At 41.0% G+C, this 23,012-nt stretch overlaps 1 long non-coding RNA gene across 1 annotated transcript in view; it reads left to right on the top strand.

Annotated features, from left to right (window-relative positions):
* The window catches only part of LOC116993313, an 87,751-nt gene that overhangs the window by 10,944 nt on the left and 53,795 nt on the right, over window positions 1-23,012 (top strand). The window contains exon 3 of the long non-coding RNA XR_004417269.1: window positions 2,182-2,385. This is a non-coding gene — a long non-coding RNA (uncharacterized LOC116993313). The remainder of the gene's footprint in view (window positions 1-2,181; window positions 2,386-23,012) is intronic.

Genomic DNA, 23,012 nt, shown 5'->3' with positions numbered 1-23,012 from the left:
AGAAGAGTAATTCAGTGAAGGACCATATGTTTATTACTCCAAGAAGGGATACAGTCCTGCTGTCATTACAAAAAAATTTTAGTTCTTACTGTATTCATGGAAAGTGCTCCAGATTATCGTTTTCTCCACCAAACACACACTTTTTTAATCTTGGAAGTTGTTTTTCATCCATTCCAACTTCGACTTCAATTTTTTGTGGACAAAAAATTGTCAGGCAGCTTTAAAGGATTTCCAGTTACAAATAATACAAGTCTTAACATGTCTCATAGGCAAGGGAATATGATGTACTTTATGATCTGATAAAAGTAAACCTGAGGGAGCTATTCCTAAAAGTGCCACTCTGGGTCAAGGATGAGATCACATCTAAGAAGGCAGCAGTGGTTATCAAATACCTTTTGTAAAACAATGACATAAAGGATTTTAGAAAGCTGGCCTGAACTCAGGGGTCTGGATTGGCTCCTAGTGATGTCAACTGTGTGCCTATAATGCCCAGAAAATGTCTCATTCTTCTTCTTTTCTAGGAATAATTACCCCTTAATGACAGCCACAAATGAATTTAGGTTGCTTGGTGTCCCCTGTGAACTGATTATTATGTGCTCCCAATGTCACAATCAGTGGAGCTGAGGACCAAAGAGTTTTTGTCAGGCAGATTTTGCACCATGGACATCTTTCTCACTACATCATAGCAGCATCAACACCTTTGGGGTTGAGGTTCTTCACCTGCCTATCTTCGGGCTACCAGAAGATTAATTTTTGGTGGTCTCAGATACAGACCCCTTTCCCTGGAGCAGGTTGCTCAGAGCTCCAAAGAACCTGGCTTTGAACAGTTCCAGAGATGGGACATCCACAGCTTCTCTGGGCAACTTTCTTAGAAGCCCACCAAAGATGACAGGGAATTGTGTTAATGGCAGGTAGGAACCTGTTTCATTCCTGGGTGAGGGAGGTAATTGGTGTCACTGTGGTGCTGAATACCAAATGTGCCTTATTTGAAGAACTCCACCAAGGCTCTTGCTAGACAAGTGTACCTGAAGTCTTGTGCCTGACTCCTGCATAGTCATGAGTAGCGAGGTCTGAGATTTCCATAGTTGTGTCCTGAACATTTATAAATAAAATGAGCAAACTCCCTGTTCCTTGTGCAGTGAAGTATCATGCTTGTGTCTTTAGTAAAAGTCCATCCCTTTACTAAATAGTCTTTGTGAAATAGAAGGTTACAACTACTGAGGATTTGGTTCACTAGCTAAGAAAAGAAATTATTGACACAAATTCAGAGAGAACCAAAAGGTTCATAGAAGAACTGGCAGGTGTATTTTCACTGTTTGATCTGCATATGACATTATCTGACCCTTTTGCAGATATAAGTGTATAAAACAAATTCTCATATAACCTGAAAACAGAGGAAGAGCATTTCTTAGAGCAGAGGGAAGGATATGAATATGTAGGAATTCGGGGGTGGGGGGTGGAAGGGGAGTGTAGCCAAAGGGTTGATTATCAACTTCAATTTTACTTTCAAATATATTACCAAGGCCTGTGGTCCTCCTCATGCTGCTCTCCATTAGGTATTTCTGCAGATAAAGCATGCATAAATTACAGTCATTTACAAGAGTTTGGACACTAATCTGGCAATGTTAACTTAACAGAGACACTCAGAACTCTGCCCCAGGTGTTGCAATTGGAGAGCGTTTAACTTGTACTCAGGTGTCCATTCCACTTGGCAGTGATCTCAGACCCTAGCAGAAATATCCCACCCACCGCTGTTCCACCAATCTGAGCAGCTTTGGAGTAAATGCTGTTTGCCTGGCAGGGCTGGGAAAGGAAGCACAACCTAACAAAGAACTGCGTCAGAGGAGCTGCTGAGAGGTGTGTTGTTCCTGATTGTCCTATCCTTTCCTTCCCCTTGGCCTCGAAATTGTACCAGACTGGTTGCCTCCTGTTGCTGGTGTTGCCTCTCGCTGACCTCAGGTTCAGGTTTGTTTCATAAATTGGGATCTGTAAAATTGCAGTCTAACAATTCCACCACTTGTTCTAATTTAGTGAGGGGTGAGAATTAGCAGATGGTGTCATTATCAAAAGCTGTTCAAGTGTTGAAACAACATAAATTCCACAAATACAGAAAAACAAATATAAACTGCTGTAATTTTTCCAATATTGGTTGAATTATAATCACACTTTGCATTTATACAGGGCTTTTTAATCCACAGCTTTTGAAGTGCTTCCAGATTGTACTTAAAGCTCAGCCCAGATCTGTGAGAGAAGAGAGCATAACATTACCTGCTCTGCTGAAGTTGGAGATGTGGTGCCGAATGTTAAAGGCTTGCATTGGACATTTGCACAGGAGCTCTGGCTTCCTCACCTGACTCTGCTGCTGCTCCAGCTGAATGCTCCTGGGTAAGTGGTTTCATTTCTCCATAGCTGAATTTCTGTTTCTAAACAGGGAATGATAATGCTTTGCCTCCTTTGGGAAGTGTTTGTTTCCAGCACATGAAAAGTGCTGTCTTGTAAGGTGTGGGTGTTGTTCATATCATCGCTGTTGCAACCATTCAAGAGCAGATGCTGGGAGGGATTAATTAGACATGGTCTAGGTTTCCAGAGGGACTGAGTATATCAGGGTTCTAACTGAAGTTCTTCTAAAAGCTTGATTTTTAAACAAAAGTAAGGGTTTGCTGGTTTTGTTGTTTTGGTTTTTTCCCCTCTCCTTTTAGTTATCCTTGGTAGTTATTACAACTTCTCAGGACTTTTCTATTTCAGCTTTCTGCATATTCCATCTTCACAGTATACAAGTGTGTTGCCTTTGTGTGGACTGTGCTCCTACAGGTGTAACTGAGGGATTCTGCTATTACAGTAATTTCACGACCATAAGGCGCACTGGACTATAAGGTGCACCCCCCAGGAGCCGGCACATTTCGCAACTTTGTAGATCAGATAAGGCGCACCGGACTATAAGGCGCACTTTCTTTTTGCAGTGAGGCTCCACCCCCAGCTCCCCCCGGGCGGTTGCTGGCCAAGGCCCTGCCTCAACCCGGCAACCATTGGCTCCCGGGCCTGCCTGTACCCAGCAGGGCCGGGCTATGCCCACCGCCGCTCCGTGCAGCATCCCCAGGGCCTCGCTGTTCCGGGAGTTCCCTGGCACTCCGGGTGACCCAATGCCGGCAGGCTTGCCCTGTGCCACCGCTGTCCCGATTCCGGCTGCTTGCCCCCTCCCCACGCGGCAGCCGCTCCGATTCGGTGGCTTTCCCCCTCTCCGCGTGGCAGCCGCTCCGATTCCGGCGGCTTTCGCCCCCCCCGTGTGGCAGCCGCTCCGATTCCGGCGGCTTTCCCCCTTCCCATGCGGCAGCCGCTCCGATTCCGGCGGCTTTCCCCCTCTCCGCACAGCAGCCGTTCCGATTCCGGTGGCTTTCGCGCCCCCCGTGCGGCAGCCGCTGTGATTCCGGCGGCTTTCCCCATCCCCGTGCGGGGGGCCGCCCTGATGCCGGCCGGGCTGCCCCGCGCGGGGACCGTCCCGATGCCGGCGGACTCGCACTTCCGAGGTGGCAAATGTCGCAAATTTGTACATCAGATAAGGCGCACCGGACTATAAGGCGCACTTCCGGTTTTGGGGGAAAATTTTAGTCAAAAGGGTGCGCCTTATAGTCATGAAATTACTGTAAATTAGGCAAGTAATTGTACTGAGGAAAAAAGTTTGAAGATTTGAGCTCACTTTCTTGTGCTGGGCCTTGTTTTCAAGTCATGATTCAGGAAAAAAAAACCCCAGATACAGTGAAAATGATCTCTTGTTGATAAGTTGGGTGATAAGACTGCATAACAATAGTAATGGATTTTATAAAAAAAGATCGGTCTATGATAATTGAATTCCAAAGGTGTGTGTTTCAGAAGGTAATATTTATACTGTTGATTATATTTACATTTTGATTGGTCCAAAGGGTTCAGTGGTGCTTTGTGATAGATGCTTTGAGGATCTACATTTTCATAATAAATGTGAGTGCGGAGGGAGGAAAGAAGGTCTCAGATTAATCATGGGAAGTTCTAGGCCAAAAAACAAAGTTAATGTATTTAAGATTCCCCTCCTCACATGAATGCATTCATATGAGTATTGAATTGGGAGGGACCCTTTTCATCCTTTGCTAGATTTGTGTTGTGGATTTGTCCTCCATTCCTTTGGGTAAATACGATGGTACAGCTCGTATCTGTGCAGTCTAAAATCTCTGCCTCCCACAAGACGTCAGCAATGCTTGAGTGGCTTCCTGGGAGCAAACCCTGGCCTGTAGCAATTCCTGAACTCCACTTGGCCCTTGGTAAGGAGGGAACCAATCCACCAGTGGGCCAGAAAGTGCCAGTACAGCAACAAAGAGGGCAGTGCTGCAGCCTATGATAAACCTGTCTGTGCTCACAGGTTATAGCTGGTGATCACGTCCTATGAGCTATTCAAAATCCCTCTGAAAGGCTGGAGTCTGGGCAAATTTCTAGTTGTGTGTAGGATGGATGTGTTTTGAACATACACTTGTTTTAAAGAGACCATATTCCGCACATTTCATATAAACCTTTCCACTCAAGTTGCTTTTGTGCTGAAAGATGACTTCTCCTGCCAGAAGGTCCTGCTGGTGGCCTGATGATGGAGTGGCAGGGAGATGGCAGAGCAGGTGGTGTTGTGTTGCCCTGTTGCGTCCTATATGGAAAAACCTGGTGGATACTTAGTCCTGAGACCCAAAATTCTGTTGTCTCCTTTTATACATCAGTGTTATACGTTATGAATGATGCTTATTTATTTATTCCTTTGGTCTTGGTCAAATGAAAAGAAGAAAGGAAGGACTAGCTGAGACTTATCTAGCTTGGACAGCATTTGAGGCTTTATAAGTGTGGGTTTCAGCTGCGCTTGATGGAAGTTAAAACCAGCTCTGAAGCCAACACAAGGCAACCACAAATGTGGCAACAGAATAGCAGTCCCAGATGCCTTTGGTGTTCCTTTAGCTTTGTGTGGATTTGAAGCACTTCTGTTTTCCTTTCTTTTTTTTTTTTTTTTTTTTTTTTTTTTTTTTTTTAAATATTTTGGAAATACTCTCAAAGTAGAACTCAGAGTTTTGGGCTGTCTAGTCAAAGTTTAGCTGTCCTTTTGCATCTCTGCCAAACTTCCTGTTTTCAGCAAAAACAATTTATTATCTTGCTGGTTCTTTAGACCTGAAAAGATTTGCAAGTACAAATAAACTTGTGGTGGTTTTTTGGGTTATTTTTCATGGCCTTTCAAAAAAATAAACTCGCTTCCTCTCAATTATGTGGTCTAGGCTAGTAAAGAAAGGTATTTAACCTTTGGGCCACTAGCAAGATTCATAAAATGTTTTAATTATGCAGAACTTCTGCACTCTGAACTTTTAAAGTACAGATAATTATTTTTTTCTATACTAGAAATCTTTGTTTTCATGTGGTTGGGCAATAGCATCACTTGGCCACACGCATGTTAAGGAAGTTTGGAGTGAGTAAAAATTGGAAATCTTTGCTCTAAAAATTTCCTAAGCATTTCCTAAAGGTTTATTCTTGCAATCCATGGCTATGTAGTAACAAAACAGAAAAATCTATGATAAGTATGCAGTAATCCTCCCTCCTACTGACCAAATGATATCTGAAGTAAGAAATCAGACAGCAAAGCTATCCCTTGTCTTCATGGAGGGAAAACACAAAGTCACAAACCCAAACCCTCCTGCAAAAAAAAAAATTGGAGAAGAATCTCCCCTCTAAAAAGAAAATTTATGTAAGTTATCCAAAAAGAAAGAAAGAAAAAAAAGGACAAACTAACAATCTGTGTCATTCATCCCCAATGCCTCTGTAGTGTAAGGGAATGGAACAAAAGCATGTTTGTAAAATTGGCTTTGGCAGGAGCAGGGCTGCGGGTGGGAGGTAGTAACTTGGCATTAGACAGTTCTATCTCTGCATGCCATTAAAAATTACTGCACATTACCTGCAACTGTTGGGAAGATGTTGGAGTCTAGTTTTTTGTGTTGTACTTCAAAGGTTTAGCAAATTCTTTGAAGGTGACTTAACAGCTATTAAACGATACTAAAGGAGGAAAAAAAATTGAAATCTTTCCAAAGAAGAAGTTTAAAGGATGTGTTTAATATTAGTGTTGGAAATGTGCTATAAATCCTTGTAGTTTATGTGTGTCACCATTTCTGAGATGGCATTTATCACACCAGAGGGAGAAGGAACAATCCACAGAGGAAAGGATCTTTTAAGAGTTTTATATGTTCGTCCCTATGTCACCAAAAAAAGGGGGAAAAAAAGGCATTTGAGCAGAAGCCCTCAGCTGCATAGAAATCCTTGTTCCTTGTTGCAATGTCCAGGCTGTACGACAGCAGGACACTCCTGCTGTTTTCCTTAAGGAAAACTATACTTTTTGCCATTTTTTGGAAGTTTGTTGTATTTCATAAGGTAGTTATAAAACAGCAAGAACCTCCTCATGCCAAGTAATAGGAAGAAGTAAAAAATGTCATTTAGTATGTGGTAAAAACCCTCAAAGTTTGAATAATGAAAGTAAAAATTCAAACACTTTGAATGGGATGGTTCTGATGATACTTTCTATTCTAGTTCTGTCAATTAACTCATGTAGGAAATTCTAAAAAGTGTCAGGAAGAGAAATGCATCTATGATTTATTAGTTGGAAAGATGTTCCTATAGAGTCTGTTTTAGTTTCTTGCCCCTTTAATAACTAAGCCAGGAGTTTTGTCAAGAGCTCTGTATTTATCCTTTCAAAAATGAAAGCATTTAAAGGGGTGTTGCAAATAATTTCTGATTCCACTAGCTTCAAAGAAGTTAACTGCATTTAGTGTCCTCAGCTCTTAGCTTAATTTGTTAAATCAAGTTGCTTCTGAAATTTATAGCAAAATTGTTTTTCTCAGGGGAAATAATTACTATTCCTCTTACTGATGTGTGTATGCAGATGTTTGTCAGCAGAGGAATTCGAGTAGATGAGTTTAAAGAAAGTGTTTCATTCAGTTGCACTGAGTTGGTATTCTAACAAGAAGGGGAAGCTGATCTATTGATTCTCGACTCTCAGGGTTGTGCCCTATCGATGGGAAATTCTGTTTTGGTACAGTTTTTCTGCAAGGGAAACTTGACTGACCTGTAAAGGGTTGTAAATTAAGTGGGGCTGGTTCATTCTGGGCCTCCTGTTCACCTTGCCACAAGAGAGATGGGATTTTGGCTTTCAGGGCTATCACTTGCTGGTCATGAAGCAAGGAAGAGGTGTTTAGTATCTGACAAGGCTGAACCTGAAGCAAAAACCTTCATTTTGGGTGTTCTTAATGAAACCATTTCTCAAGAGAAGGGAATAAATTAATGTGTGCACCTTGAAGAGGCTTTGACAAACGGAAGTTCTGGCAGACCTGCCTGGCCTGAAACTGCATTGATCCTTAAGGGGAAGTATTTTGGTGGGATGCTGGAATAGATATATATCCCATCATCCGCTGAGTCTCAGCTAATTGAGTCCCTGTCTTGGTACAGAGGTTGGGGATCAGAGAACTTCTCTAGGTTTGTAGGAACACAAGGGTTTTTTTCCAAACTGGAAAAGGCACTTACTGGGGAGTTTGGGACATTGCCCAGAACCTCCAAAACTGGAGCCAAGCGTTTCAGTGGATTCCATGTCTTTTTGGTGTTGTCATTAATGGATGTAAAGCTTCTAGCCTGACCATGTACAGTACCTGCAGGCAGAACTTTCTGCAACATACTCTGAAATGGTTTGCATGGTTTTCCCTCATCTGAGCTACTTGATAATGCCATGTTTCTCTCCTCCTGAACCATGTAGCATATTATGGTTTTGGCTGAGAAAAAACTTTGCCCTGAATAGTTTGAAGCCTCAGTTCAGAAGTAGAAAGCCATACTGGGGGCTTTCTTAGGTCTTCACTAGGTAAATTCATCAGTGAAATGAGAACCAGATGGATTGGAGTGACTGTCTGCTGCAATACTACATTTTGCATTGCACTGCATGGACAATGGGGTGGTGGTGGCTCATCAGCTCCTGTCTTCTCTGTCTGCTGCAAGAAGCAGAGCAATAAAGTTTTGTCAAACCCACTAGTGGCTACAATTGACAGAAGCTGGAGCTTCCAGGGGTCAGATGAGAAGCACAGATGGTGCCGTGTGCCTTTGGGGATGCAGCACAGCCCTTGGACAGGTGCTGACTGGTTAGTTTTCCCCTGGAGAAAGTGAAGACCAGGATGGTATCTCCAATATCTTGGAGGCTGGTTTGGCTCAAGTCAGTTTTAGACACACTTAAAAGACTGTTTATGTTGAGCTCTTTCTTTTTTAATGCTTAACCAGGGTTCCTAGTGAATCCAAGGAATTGTCTATAAAAGTTTCTACATCTGTTTCCTTCCCTAGGCTTGTCAGTTGTTACTTATATCCCAGTCATGGCAGAGAGGAAATACTGCTTTTCTTTATTCAGTGTTTCTGGAACCCACCCTGAATTTAAAGCACTTCACAAAATTTTAAAACAAGCCATTAACAAATACTAGATGCACATCTTTTGTGCTTAGGTTCATCCTTTATTCCCCTGGAACTGATTTTTAATGAAAAATAGTTTTTCCTACAAAAAGCCAAACACCTTGGCGCATCAGCAGAAACCTGCAGCTCCCTGGATGTGCTCCATCCCAAAGGCTGCTGGAAGACACCTTGCAATGGCCTGTGGATCTAGCTGTGAAAGGAGATGGAATACACCACGTGATCTAAGTTTTGGGAAACTAGAACTGGAAGAGCATTTTACAATCAGTGGACCATTAGGAGATCCTGGGTTTGTGTGTCTTTGCTAAGTTTAATCATTTGAGTGATATGTTTTTCAGTCCAACTATCTACTTTGGACCACAAAATTTCAGCCAAAGCAGTCCCAAGAAAACATGATTGGTAGGGTGGAGTAGTACAGGGAGAAAGCTGGAACAATGTACTGCAATAGTAGATGGTGGGGAAAAAAAAGAAACACCCAATTCTGGTGATATTTTCTTTAAAACTCTATGGCACACCCATGTTTAGGAGCAGAGGCATGAAAGCTGGCAAGAAAGTGACTTTTGTTTCAAGGATATGCCTTTTGCTGTTTTTGTCAAAATCCACACAAATTTGGCAAAGCTGTCAAGCTTTTAACGATCTTGGTTTATGCATATTCAGCAGCAAGGAGTTGGATTTCAGCAGTGCATTGCAGTCTCTGCCCAAAGAGTACCAGAGACAGTGTGGAAGGTGAAAGGACACATTCTGTGTGCTGCCCATTTCCTCTGGGCTTTTAGAGGGTGGCAAGCCCTTGTGCTAGGAAGCCTACACCTCTGTGTTGGTTTATCTGTGCCAGAGCAGGGAAGGCTTTCTGATCAGAATGCAGATGAGAGGAGTGGCAGGGAAGGCAATCCGACAGCAGAAGCCTGTAGTTTGGTTGGAAAGGTGAAGGACGCGGAAGGTGAGAGAGGAGGAGCAAAGAGACAATGAGCCCCGGTGAGCCCTTGGACTTTGGCCAGAAAGATGAGGGATGAGGTCAGGAGAAGAGACAGGATCATAGAGGGGCAGGGTTGTGTATTAAGGCACACAGGTTTGAAGGGGTGGAGCCAGCTGGGGAGGAGAACAGAGGCAAGAGCTGGGTTGAAGTAGGTGAGGCTTCTGTTTTTCTCTCACTACAAACTTCATCTGTTCTAATTCCAGGCTAAATGTGCTAAATAAAAATGAAATAAAACAAAATGCTAAATAAAAGTGCCAAGATAAAGTCTGCCCCCCAAATTGAAACATCCCTGCCTTTGATCATGTTCCTTTTCCTGTGTCAGCACATAGTCTTCAGGAACTAGAGTTTACATTGTTTGACCATATTCTCAGCTGGTTACACCTAGTTTAACTTTTTCAATAGCTTCCTACAGATTTATATAGACAGCCTGGTCTATAAGCACTTCCCACCTCAGTTATTTCCTAACATGGCTTATATCTTTAAAGATAATAAAGATGTGGTCTGGTATTCTCAGACCAGTTGGGGGGCTGAGTTTTCTTATTAGTAGCCAAGAATAAAATCTGTCTCTTCCTCTGTAAATTATCTTCATTTCACTGTGTTTTAAAATGCATCACTTGAAAGTCTAAAATATTTGACAGTCTGCAAATGTATTCAAAATACTGCAGCGTTTAGCAATGGTCAAATATCTAGCTATATGTTATATACTGTCACATATATTTAATATATGTGCAAAAATGTCACCAGACAGAATAGTTATGGGGAAAATATTGTAATAAATGTAAAAATTGTCGTCTACTGATGAAAATTACCCTAATTTATTTGGACCGCTGACATGCATATATATCTTTATGCTGACATTTTATTCTATAGTTTTAATAAATAACTTAGTTTTAGTACTTGTTTTCATCATGTGTAATGTCCTGGGATGAGGTGGAAGTTGGACTGCAGAAAGAATCAAGTGGAAATTACTAGGTGATGCCTCTTGTTTTCCAAGAGTAATGAAGTAAAGTTTGAATGTGTTTTAATATTCTTGAATATTTAAATGCCCTGGGGCATCTTGTATTTAGAAGGAATTTTTTTATTAGTTTCTTTTTGTATTTCCTGTTTTTTCTTCCCTGTTTTGTATAAACTTCAAAGGTCATTTTTTGCTGGTGACTTTCTATGAAATCCTGGAAAACATTCATAAGGTCAAATGGGTTGTTTTGATGTGGTGTTTGGATGTTCATTCTCTCACTGTTTTTGAAGTAAATAAGGCTACGTTAACATAAAACCATGTAACAAGTTGGTTGTATTAACTATCTGATAGACTGGAGGAGAGGATAGATTTTAATTGCTTTTTCTCACTGATTTCCCTACTCCCCATTTGACTGCAAATTACTGTGATGTTATCTAGGAACAAAGTCCACCAAACTTCTGAATATTCTCCACAGCTGCTATGGAGCTCGCATGGGAGGTCAGTGGACTTCTTGCAGGCTCTGGGTATTAAAAAACAAGATATCATTGCATCTTTCTGAATGGGAGTGAGACTTTTAATATTAGTAGTGAAGTAGCAGCCTTATTTTCTTCTGGTAATTTCTGATTATTTCTCAGTCCACCAGATTTAACCACCTTTCTAATGTGCTCTACAATGTTCTGTACCAAATATTAATATCAGCATTATTACAGTGTCAGCACTTCTCTGGTGTTAGCAGATATATTGTTTTCATTATATAAATCTGGTCCCCACACGCCCTGCTTTCCAGTTTAATTAATCCTCTGTCACACCAATGCTGCCAAGAAACCTGTAGCTATTTATGGAAAGGCATCATATTTCAATATGCAAAAGATAAATATTACTTGGAATATTACAAACTGTGTTACAAGTGGGATTTGAAAGTAAAAAATTAATTTGACTCAATAAGGACTGCCTTTAATGCTTTTCACCCTGTGAAAAATGTTAACTCTCATTAAGGAGAGAGCAGATTAGTTTTAATTTTGAGGTTTTTGACCTTGAGATCTCTTAGACTAATCTCCATGTGTGTTGATGTGCCATCCTCAAACAGGGAGAAATAACTTCTAGTTATTTTTCTGTGCTCTGTATACAAGAAGAGCACAAACCATAGGGATCAGGTGATAAAATTTTTCTGTAAGGAAATTTTTTGGGGAAAACAGTTTTTGTTTGCTATGTAGAAAACTGTATAGATAAGTCTTCACTGGTGAGTCACCAGGATTTCCAAAACCTACCATATGGCAGGGAGGGATATACTCCCACATCTCCTCAAAAGTGCCCAAAGATTCACGATTCTGGCTGTTTGCATCAACTCCCTGCATATAAATGTCTCAACGGGGAAAGAGAGGCTTCAAAGAAAACACAGAGATTAACCTCCAAATATTGGGCAGAAATAGCTTACATGTTATGAGTTTGGAAACTTGCATTCATGCCAAAACAGTAACTTTCTGGTGGTATGGCTTCAGGCCATAAATTTGCTGGCTAAAGGCACCTGGAACTGACCAGGGCTTGTATTGGATGTATCTTTGTTCCTTCTTCACATCCCCAAATCTAAGCTGTGATATTCTCCTAAAAAAAAGTTATGTTAGCTTTTCCCCAGCTTATTGTGTTTAGCTTTATCTTGAATGATTCTATTCTTTACAGTTTCTGCAGCTTTTGTCCAGAAATTATTTACTGCCCTATATTTCCTGTAAACTTTTTTTCCTGGGATTGATTGCATGCTTGCCAACTGCAATGTCTCTGGCACCAGGTGGATATAAATGGTAGAGTTATAGTACCACTAAGCAGTGTTTCCATAGTCTGGTATTTTTTAATTCCTTCAGAGTTCTTTGGGGAAGCAGATAGGAGAACTGATGTGGTCACTTGGCTACTGTACCTTTAAGAACTGAGAAATTTGGAGGCTTTGTGCAGATGATACAGTGTTGGACTTAGCTTGCACTGTAGTTTTACTCTACAAAGGCCACAGGGGCTCTTAAAACTAGCTGAATTTTTCCTTACTGTACATTCTGAACACTTTTGCAAACATTTGGTTTAAAACTAATGATAATGTATTTACATATGCAAAATAAAAATCAATTGTACTCCTAATGACAAATATATGCCAGTAATTCTGTTGAAAAAAGTTCTTGTGGCACACACTCCATTTTTGTATTCAATATCCCAACTGTTTTACTAGTCCACATTTTTCTTTATAACACTGAAAGTGAGAAAACCATGTTTCTACAAAAAAGTACTTGAAACTATTTTTGATTTAACTCAAAGGCATTCAGGAGCAAGCAAATGCTGTCAAGTGTCTTCAGCCAGTAGATTTCAATTTGTATTTAATACTTGCATAACTTAAACATTAGCCAAGATAATTTTAAGCATTTTTTTTCCTTTAATTTGACTTTAAAAAAGTAAAAAAGGCTCCTCCTGGATTGAGATCTTGTATCTCAAGTTTCAGACCGAAGTAAACTTTTACAGCCGAGTTGTAAAATAGCAGTTTATGAGACAAACTCTGCCAAAACTTTAACTATAACTGTGCCAATGTGCCATTATAATAATCCAACAATAATCATGGTCCATTATATTAAATCACTCACACAGACAAAGACTGCTAACCTTTCCAAGTGGGAAAAAAATGTTCCTTTCAGATCAGGGATAAATTCCAACTGAGAAGACCAAATGCTTCAGCCTTTAAGTAGCGAATACATTTTCTTCTCCCCAGGACTCAAATAACCCAACATTTGGTAAACGTTTAACAAGGGCAAATTCTCCCTCCCATTTGCCCTTTTCTCATATACACTAGATTAACAAATTTAGTTTAACAAGATGATCTGTATTACCCCCTGGAATCCCCCAGTTAGATCCTTCCTCCTGTTACTGGTGTATCATCCCAGTCCATTTGTTTGGTAAGAGGACTCAAGGTAATTAGCTGTGTGGCAGAAAGTGTCTTCCACCAGCCCCGCTTCTTACACATGTCTCTCCCTGACACGAGAAGGTGTTTTTGCTATTGCTCTTTCATTTTTTCATGTGTTTTTTAAGGGGATTTCCTATTTGTAACATTTTCAGAGGAGACTAAACCAGCATGGAATATAACTCTTGACTCCAGTTATGCCTCCCCTGCAGCATGTCAGGAGCTAAATCAAAGACTCTGCAGGAATTCACAAATTCAGCTTAGAAATCTCATATTTAGTCCTTGTCCCGGTTTAAAGGGACAGTATTACCAGGAAAAGGGAATTCAGGAACTCGCAGGCACAAAAAAGGTATAGGTTGGGAATAACAATTCTTTACTGAAATATTTATAAGACAAACAAAAACAGCATCAGCTATACGAAAGAAAAAAAAACAGTGACAGAACAGAATGGAATTCAGTCCCAGTCCTTTTTTTTCAGTCACCGATGGCTCTCCGATGGACCAGGGCAGGCGGCTTCTTAGTCGCGGCTGCTGCAGGGGCAGGGGAGAGGGGCGAGGTAGCCTCACCACCCCAGGTGGAAGAAAAGGGTGAGAAAGGAAATTCTGCTCACCGTGGGCGTCCCAGTTCCCAGTTGTTCAGAGGAAGCAGGAAGCTTTAGCAGTCCAAATCCAAGAAGCCTGATCCCAACAGGAGAAAAAGAACCTCTCTCCTCGAGTTCGGCCGGCGAGCTGTGTGTGTTCTCCTACCCCCAGTGTCCTCTTACTTGCCGAAAACAAAAGCAGGACTCCACCTTTCCCTAATGGGCCATCATTGCTTCAGCAGTCCTTTGTCTCCAGCTCTTAACGGCTAATAGGAGAGCCATCCCGGCTAGCTTAACATAATAATGGGAAAAAATTTCTAAACCTCGCCAACCCACAACAGTCCTGGATAAATGAACATTGTTGAGGACAGAATAACTGTAGGTGCTCTGACAGGTTCAGGGGGCAGTGAGAGGCTGTGCCTCTGGTGTCTTTGTGCAGTCACCCATTGCTCTGTCAGACTCCTCTATTTTCAGCTGGGTATTGTCACATTCAGATGCACTGTTGTTTCATGTTGTATCTGTCAAGCTGGATGGATGGCAAAACTATATGTGTAGGCTCACACCGATGAGCAGGTTTCAGATTTGGTGAAAGTTTTCCCTTTTTTTGTTTGTTTGTCTGTCTTGATTTTCATTGGTTTGCTTTAATTTGTTTGGTCTTTTTTGGTTTTGGTCAGTTTTTCTCTCCCTTTAATTTGTAAAGTGGTTGGGCTTCTGCTGTGAAAGGAATTCGGGTCTCTCCTGTTTTTTGGGAATGTATTAGCAACTTCAGAGCTACCAACTTTGTCATTCTTAGAGCTTGATGCCAGCAAGGGCTGGGAGGAGAGCAGAGTTGGGCTGGAAAGGACCTGAAGCTGATGTTGCAGATCTGAAGTGAACTGAGCAGCTGCATTTAATTCCAGAGCTAGAGCTTCTACCTATGCTTAACACTGGAGCAGGGATGGTGACAGCTGGGAAAAATCTCTAATGCTTTTAACAGCCATCAGTGTCACTGATGGATAAAGCACCTTCCTGTGCCTTAATCGGAGGAAGGACTTTACTTCTGTTACTGAAACCTGCCTAGAGGGTTCTCCCACACCTGTCCATGCCTGTGTGTGCCATTATTGCCACTGTAGTGTTTCCTAGATTTCCCTCCCATCCAGAAATGAAGGCCTGGTTGAAAGTTGGGCAGTGTTGTTAGCATGCTGGAGGAGACCCAAAGCAGGAATAGTGTGATGCTGCTCAGAGTGCAGTTCAGCACTGCAGCATTCCTCTGTGAGCCACTGAGTTTTGTCACTTCGCTGGCACCAAGGACTCCACGCCTGATAGTGCTCAGTGACTTAAATATCCTTGTCAAAAAAAGCCCTTGGATAAGTTCAAGATTGACGTGATGACAAGGACTGTGGTGATCTGCTTTATGGTGGGGATGACCCTGATACTGGGATTGGTGGGTCCCTAGCTGACCACCAAGCCATCACCCTTCCAGGTGGCTTTTTCCTGGTTTCTGACAGACTGGCCTTCGGGAAACATTCATTTTGGGACTTGCTCTTGTCCCATTTCTGTCTCTGACATATCAAATTAGGTGATGGCAATGTCAGACTTTAGTCAGCCTGGCCATTGAAACTGATAGTGAATATAACTTTCTTCTTGTGTGATAACCATCATCAGGGGCTCAATGCTGAGCTGCTTGCTACAGCAGGTGGGAATTGCGCCATCTTCGTGAGAGAGGTCTCATATCCTAGGAAAGCACAGCCATAGGTTTCCTTCAGCGTCATGTAGGTAGTGGTTTGGGACTTACCCTCAGGTAAAACAAGAACTTTGCCTGTGTCCTCGCCTTATCATTTTGGCTGTGATTGCTAAGGTGATAGGTTTGATGAAACTCCTCACTGGGAAGAAATTTACCCATGAACTCTTGAAATGCAATTGCTTCTGAGGAGTTTTTTGCCTGAAACGGTCTCCACATGAAGGTGTTTTTTATTTTGCACCTGCATCCTTTAATTGCTGGCAAAGGAATAAATTCTGACTTGTTTGTGTTTTTATTAATCAAGATAAATAGAATATTTAGCTTACACAGCCTCGGTGCAAGAAGGCACAAAAGGACTCATTTAGATAAATAGGACTCTTCATTCTTGAGTTATTCACACAGTCATTCTGCTGTTCTGAGGCACAAGGAGAAAAGAAAGAAAAAACCCACTCAAGTGCTTCAGTAACACCAAGAAAAATGAGTCAGTGGGAGGACTATGTAATAAAACAGTGTCACAAGATAATCACTCCTTGCTAATATACAAATGCTACAGCAGAAACCTGTCCTTGTCATAAAGATATAATTACCAATGTCTCAGTAGTTTGAACAAAAGGTAAATACTCAGATGATGAAGCAAAGAACCAGTAGTTCCATAACCATAGTTCCACAGCTCCTTAACCACCTCCTTGTGTGTGTGAATATAATACTTCCCATTTTGATCCACTGTCTTTCCAAGAAGAAAAAAGTGCCTGAGAAATGAATAATGCTTGCAGAAGACATGGACTCATGTAAGGAATTAGTGAAATAAAAAATTATATTTTCTGGGTTTGACAGATCATTTTCACTTTGGGGGCTAATACATGTCAATGAAGTTGGGTCCCCAAATTGTGAATTCTACAGGTTCAGGCATTTCAATGCACTGAAGTGATTTCTTTGTTGAAGTCAGCTTTACCAATTCCTGTCCACTCAACAGCTTCCCTATCTGGCTGAAATGCTCTTTTAATACAGGTTCAAGCAGTACTTGATTCTGCAGAATGCAGAATGGTCTGTAAGCCCTCAAACTCCCAGCAAGGTTTGTGAATAGCTCATGAAGTACTCTAGACCTTGCAACATATTCTTATGGATTTTTAGATGCACTTCAATCTTAGCAAGATCAGGAAGTAATTTCCAGGCCTGAGAGTTTCCTGCAGCTCAGGAACATCGGGAAGGTTGAGAGAAGCCTTGCAGGAAAGGATCTATTTGGTTAGAATAGGATGATTAGCTGGCAAAGCTTTTCTTTATTCTCTGTTTGGCCCACTGATTTTTAACTATTTTGAAAGCCAATTACTCCAGTTTCAGTTCTGATAACATCTAGTGATAGAGCTAATGGAGCTACTGATGTGTTACTGACTGTTTAAGCAGCAGGTTCAGTTCTGGCTGAGTTGGGGCCACTTCAGATGTGCTTGAAGTCACAGTGCGTTCAAGCAAGCTGTCCAGAGCTGTCTGCTTCTCCTGAAACTCACTGAGTGGAGCCCTAACCCAGACTAAGTGCTGATCTGGTTTGCTGGCGTAAGATTTAGGAGACACTAAAGGAGTCTGTCATTGAGCCTTACATCATCTTATGCTGGAGCTACAGTCCTTGTGGAAGTATAGAAGGGTCAAAGGATCTGAAGCCCTTACAATTTCTCCAGAGTACAGCATTTCATTGCTTCTCCTAAGAATGAGTTGTGCTCTGGTGATGCAGCCTGGTTCTGGGAACAGCCATGTGTTTTGTGCCATGAGGTCAGGCCACAGGAAAACTTGTGCCATAAGGTTAGTCTTGTGCCCAAGGAAGGTGCTAGAACCTGTGATCATCCAGAAAGACTGACAGAAAGTTTTCTGGTTCTGTTCAGAGGTTGCTTAAGTGCTCTCCCATGAAACTGGGTTTTGTCTCAGAAAATGGTGTGAACGATCTGGAGGGAAATGCAGACTTTCCACTCTCTACATGTCATATATAAAATGGCAGTTTTCCAGTGTCACTTTTAAACGATCTTTTCCTTAATGTGCAAGTAGATGCATATAAGCTGGTATAAGCTTTTGCATTGCACCAAAGGCCATAAAAACATCAAAATCTCCTTTTTTTTAGGTACAAGAGAGTAGCTTGCTGGGTAAGGCTGACCCATCTTTGCTGTTTTTATGAGTCTCTTTTTAGGTAGAAATTAAAAAAATATCTTCCTCTTAACTACTTCCAAAAGGTCAGTGGAAAGTGCTGCTTTACCAGTTACACAAAACATTTTGGTGCTGGGGAAGAATCAGAAATGAGTTGTCTTCTGCTTTTCTCATGGCAGACATATTCAAGGCCAACCACTTTCTCTCTGCCCTAGTGTGAAAATGCCATTAAGATGGTTTGTTTATATCCTTTCTCTTCTTTTTAGATATGTGATTTTGATGCAAACCTGTATTTTAGGCAGGCTTTGCTACTAGCACCACATCCTGCTGAAACCTTGTAAACCTCATCAGCAAGTCCCCAGTCACCTGAAGGCACGGGATGCCAGGGCAGCCTGGGAACAAGGATGGAGCTCCATTCGGCTCTGAGCTGCTCAGAGAGCTTTTACACAACTCTATTTTTGGCTCTTTGCTTGCTCAAATGAAACTGTCTGATTAAGTAACACATAGGAAATAGATTTCAGTCCAAGTCTGAATCACTGAGCTATTAATTTTTTAAAAAGTGATTTTTGGATTTTTTTTCCTCAAAATCCATGCTCGCTCCTTTCCATGTTAGTTTTCCCCCAGAGGGACACTCAGGAAGTTCATTTGGATTAGGTGTGAATTCACAGTATATGAGCTGTGTAGACACTTGTGCTAAATCAAAACTGCCTGAAGTTGGCTTGGCTTTTTTAGTTACCCACCCTAGGTCTCAGTAAGAATTTTCTTCCGGAGAAATAATTATGTAATTAGCTGATTTAACTAATCCTTCTTTAAAATTAATTTGGATTACTTTCCTTGGCTGTCCCCAGAGAGACAGAAGTGCTTAGCTCTCCTAATAACTAATACCATCACATTCTGGAATGGACACAGTACTTCTACAGCATCATGTATTTTGAGCCCATTGGGATGGGGAGCAAACAACTTGTATTATCTAATCCAAATTTGCCACCCATTCAGTCTGTGCAATTCACTTCCAAAGTTATTACTGGAGCTGAGACTTGTACTTCAAGCACATCTGACCTTTTTCTTGAGCAATCAGTGCTCAAATTTCAAGAGAAACCATGAGTTAAGGTCTTTGAGTTCTTAAATTGCTTAAATTGCTTTAAATTCTTTAAGTGCTAGGTGCACAACTAGATTATCTGACATCTTTGATAATTAACATGCAGTCCAAATCAGAATATTTTAATTAATAAATAAATTTGATATAGCATCAGTGAGGATGTCAGATCTCAGCCTAGACCAGGGGAGTAAGAAGTATCTTGACAGAATGGACCTGCTTGTGTAGGGCCTGATGAACTGCAGCTTTTAATTCTGTTCCTGAACCATTCGTTTTTTGGGTTTTGGTTGGTTGTTTTTGGTTGGGTTTTTTTTGAGAATGGACTGGAAAATGGTAGATGGAATACATGTACTTGAATGGAGAAAGGAAAAGAGATTAAACCAGACGAGACTCCTCTGAGTCAGTTAATTGTATCCCAATTATTGTTATCAGCATTCCCCTATCCAATTGGAAGAATGTGATATGTAATATTCCACAGCTATCTGTCCTGCTTCCAGCTCTGTTCAATGTTCTCATTAATGACTTGCACAGTCCAGTACAGAATATGCTTATTGAATTTGCAGACAACATGAAGTTATAAAGACCTGCAAATATAGTAGGGGACAGGATTAGGAATTTAGAAAGGCATATGGAAATTGAGGAACTAGTTAAAATAAACAACAAAAAAGAAGGTATAAAATTTGACTGGGGACTAAGCTCACAAGTCATTGACTGCATGAGCATGGGATGCATAACGCACAGGTGAAAACAGTTTGAAAAAGTTTTGCTGAATTATAGTTAGATCACAAGCTGAATGCAAATTTAACCCTAAAACCAGGCATGTCATAGTATTGCAAAGAAAGGCAGACCTTGTAATCAGAACTTAGTAGACATTTACCTCTCAAGACTGTTATGTCACTTGGCACTGATCAGGTGTCAAGTAGGTTTGCTACTATTCTTCAAAGTTGGAACAATTTTGAATAAACACTGAGAACATTTATGGGTCTGGGAAAAATGGCTTAGGAGGAGAAACTGTAAAAACGACAGTTTTCTTGTCTTCTAAGGGACACTGAAGTAGGCATAAATACTCTTTAAGTACATTAAAGACTTTTTAAAAAATTAAGGTTGTTACCTCTTTTACAAGTTTGTGTTGGGGCCAAAATCACAGCAGGAGAGCTCCAGGTTATATGTTAAGAAAATTTCTCCAGAAATAATAGTAGAATTTGGTTAGAGCAGATTGCTTGGTGGGGCCATGTAATTTCTGTTGTTGATGGTCAGTAGAAACAGTTGAGAAATGAGTTTATCAGCAGTGAAATTAATATAGTCACCCCTGTCTCGTGGGATGACTAAGGACTTCTTGGGGGCTTTTTTGGTCTGGGGATTTGAGAGCAATCAGTACAATACTTGGACTAGTATCCAGGGGCAACAGCTACTCAATTGGATATTCATGCTATTATTTTAATCTTTGCAGGTAATTAGTTTAATAATTTCTAGACTCTCTGTGAGTAGCTAGGTTAGGATCAAGACCTTCTGAGAGCAGCTCAGTTGTGTACACAGGGATGCCTACTTTTCAAATGCATGACTGTTTTCTATGGAGCTTTATTCCCAATCACAATATAATGTTCCAATTAAGATCCTGGACTAGAATTTGGCAATGTTTTTGCTGTCAAATATAGGAAATAAAATCATATGAACATATATTTTTTTTTCTGTATTAAGCACATCTAGAGCAATATGCCAACCTCCTTTTTCTCTTATCATGTGTCCTCCACAGCTGCTACCTCTGCATAAAACTACAAGGGAAGGGTAGGTAGGTAGGAGGGAGGACTCCCCAATCAGCTTTTTCCCCTGTGATGTGAGGCACCACTGAAGATAGAATCCTCTCCATCAGCACACATCTGGAAAATGAATTGCAGTGTTTTGAAAGAGAAGGCTGGGAGAGAGGTCACAGATATAGGGTAAATTGCAAATTATATTCTGTAGTTTATCACATTAAAACATTTAAAAACTTGTAAATTTCCCAAATTTTCATAATCTTTGGAAATATTGTTTTCTTTACATACTCAAGCATTTTCGTGGCTTTTATGCCTTCAGTGTGGATGGGCAGTTTACTGCTTGGGACAGCATTTAGGAAGAGGAGACCATTTTTCTGCATTTTGGAATAGTGAGTAAATTTGGAGCAGTCATTGAATGGTTCATTTGTGTGCATGCACCTCTATGTCTAAATAATCATAGTAGTTTCCTTTATTCAATTCTTCAAAGTCCCAGATGAAATCTGAATTTCAGTACAGTTAAATGCATGTAATTCAAGATACAAAAAAGGGAAAGAAGCATTTACTGTACAGATGGGGAACTGAATCACACAGAACTAAGAGACTGTCCAAAAATAATATAGAAACACTGAGGCAGAACATGGATTCAAGCCTGAACTTTGTGATATCTCACTCAAATCCCCAATTACAAGGCTGTTTTTAAATTTCCAAGTTGTTCTCTTATACATAACAAGTGTCATCACTTAGGCCTTTAACTATTTTGTTTTTAAATTAAACTTTTCTTCGCTCTGCTGGAACACGGCGCTGGAACACTACTGTGACTAACTGGAAAATGATGATTTCACACCAAAGCTAGAGAGATGTGGCCAAATGGATCTGATGCAGTTTTGCATCAGTTTTGACCCATTAGGTGTCACATCAAGAAGTGCCACATTGCTGCCTCCCTGCACCTTTGTGATGTATCTCACACTTGTCACCACAACCCTTGGTGTGGCTCTTGCCACGGTTATAGCTCAGGATCCTTGGCTTGGGACACAGACACCAGCTGTGCTGTTAGAGAAGTGCCATCGTGGGAAGCTGAAGCTGCAGCCAGTGTGGCTGGGATATCAGCAGTGCTTCTGATATTCTTGGACCCATGCTCTTTGCAGCTCTCCTTTTTCCCCACTCTCACTTCCTCCAGGTAATTTGAACTCCAGAGATCAGATGAAAATTTCTACTCAGCAATTTCTTTTTTCTCCCCTCCCCCCATGGTTTTAATCATAGGAGCTTGTTCAGGGAGAAATATGTGCAATCTCAGAGACATATGTGGGTGTGAAAGAGGGCGCTTAGTAAGGTCTTTCTGCAGGTTAAGAAAACAGCAAACTCGTTCTGTAACATTCTCTCATCCCCCAGTGACCTGTGCAAGGCACAGGGAGTGTTGTACATACACCTGAAGCTAAAACAAAGCTGAAAAACATCTAAAACACTGCAGTTGTTGGGTGGGGTTGGAGTGAATGAGCAGGTGCATACCAAAGCAAAATTATCTCAGGTTATGTTCCTGTCCTGTTTCATAACCATTAAGCAGGTTTGGGGATAGAAAACTTCCAAGAAAAAGGGAATGAGTGGAAAAATAGCAATTCAGAAGTCAGTGGCTTTCCTGGAATCGGCCCAGTAGCTGATCCTAGCTGCCCAGTTGCCAGGTTTTGGCAGAGATTTAGAAGCTGAGTATCTGCTGACTGTCAGGCCAGTGCTGTCAGTCACCTACGTTCAGGTTAATGCTTCAGGGAGCTGGCTGAACTCCAGGGGATAACTCGCCTAAATAAAGATATCATTGCTCTTTTCTTGGAACTAGATGTTCTTCCCTCCTCCCTCAGTCTTTCCTCCTTCTTTGTGTTGCGGAAAAATGAGATGGCTTTGCACAACTTGGTGGATGTTCAGATAGATGAAAATTTTACATCCCTGCAGGAAAAAAAAATAAGGCTTAAATCTAGAAATTTTAAAATTAAGACTGACCCAGATTAATGTGTGTGTGTTTGTTTTTAAGAACAGGATGAACTGAACAGATAGGTTGAAAAATGCAGTGAGTAATATGTGTAAACTCAAGCCTTTGGTATGCAGCTTAATCTGGCACAGCACCCAACTTGCCTGACTAAGCTGCTTTATGTCAGCATGACAAGGTTTGTTGGAAGTGATGATATCTTTTAGTAAAGTAATATAGTTGGCTATCTACTAGTACTATTAGACAAGGTTTCAGGCACATAAGCCCTTCTGCAGACCACCTGAATGCTTAAAAGAAGGCATCACCTTTGCTTTAGCTGACCTGTGGAAACAGTTGGGAGCTTAAAACTTGCCTGCTCTCTCAATCTTTTCTGCATAGTGTTATGAAGGATTTATTCTGCCTTGTCTACATGATGTCTAGAGACT

This window comes from Catharus ustulatus, chromosome 3 (genome assembly GCF_009819885.2).
Source record: "Catharus ustulatus isolate bCatUst1 chromosome 3, bCatUst1.pri.v2, whole genome shotgun sequence".
NCBI lineage: Eukaryota > Metazoa > Chordata > Aves > Passeriformes > Turdidae > Catharus > Catharus ustulatus.
The sequence above is the reverse complement of the archived record's forward strand: the minus strand, read 5'-3'. Positions and strand labels throughout refer to the sequence as shown.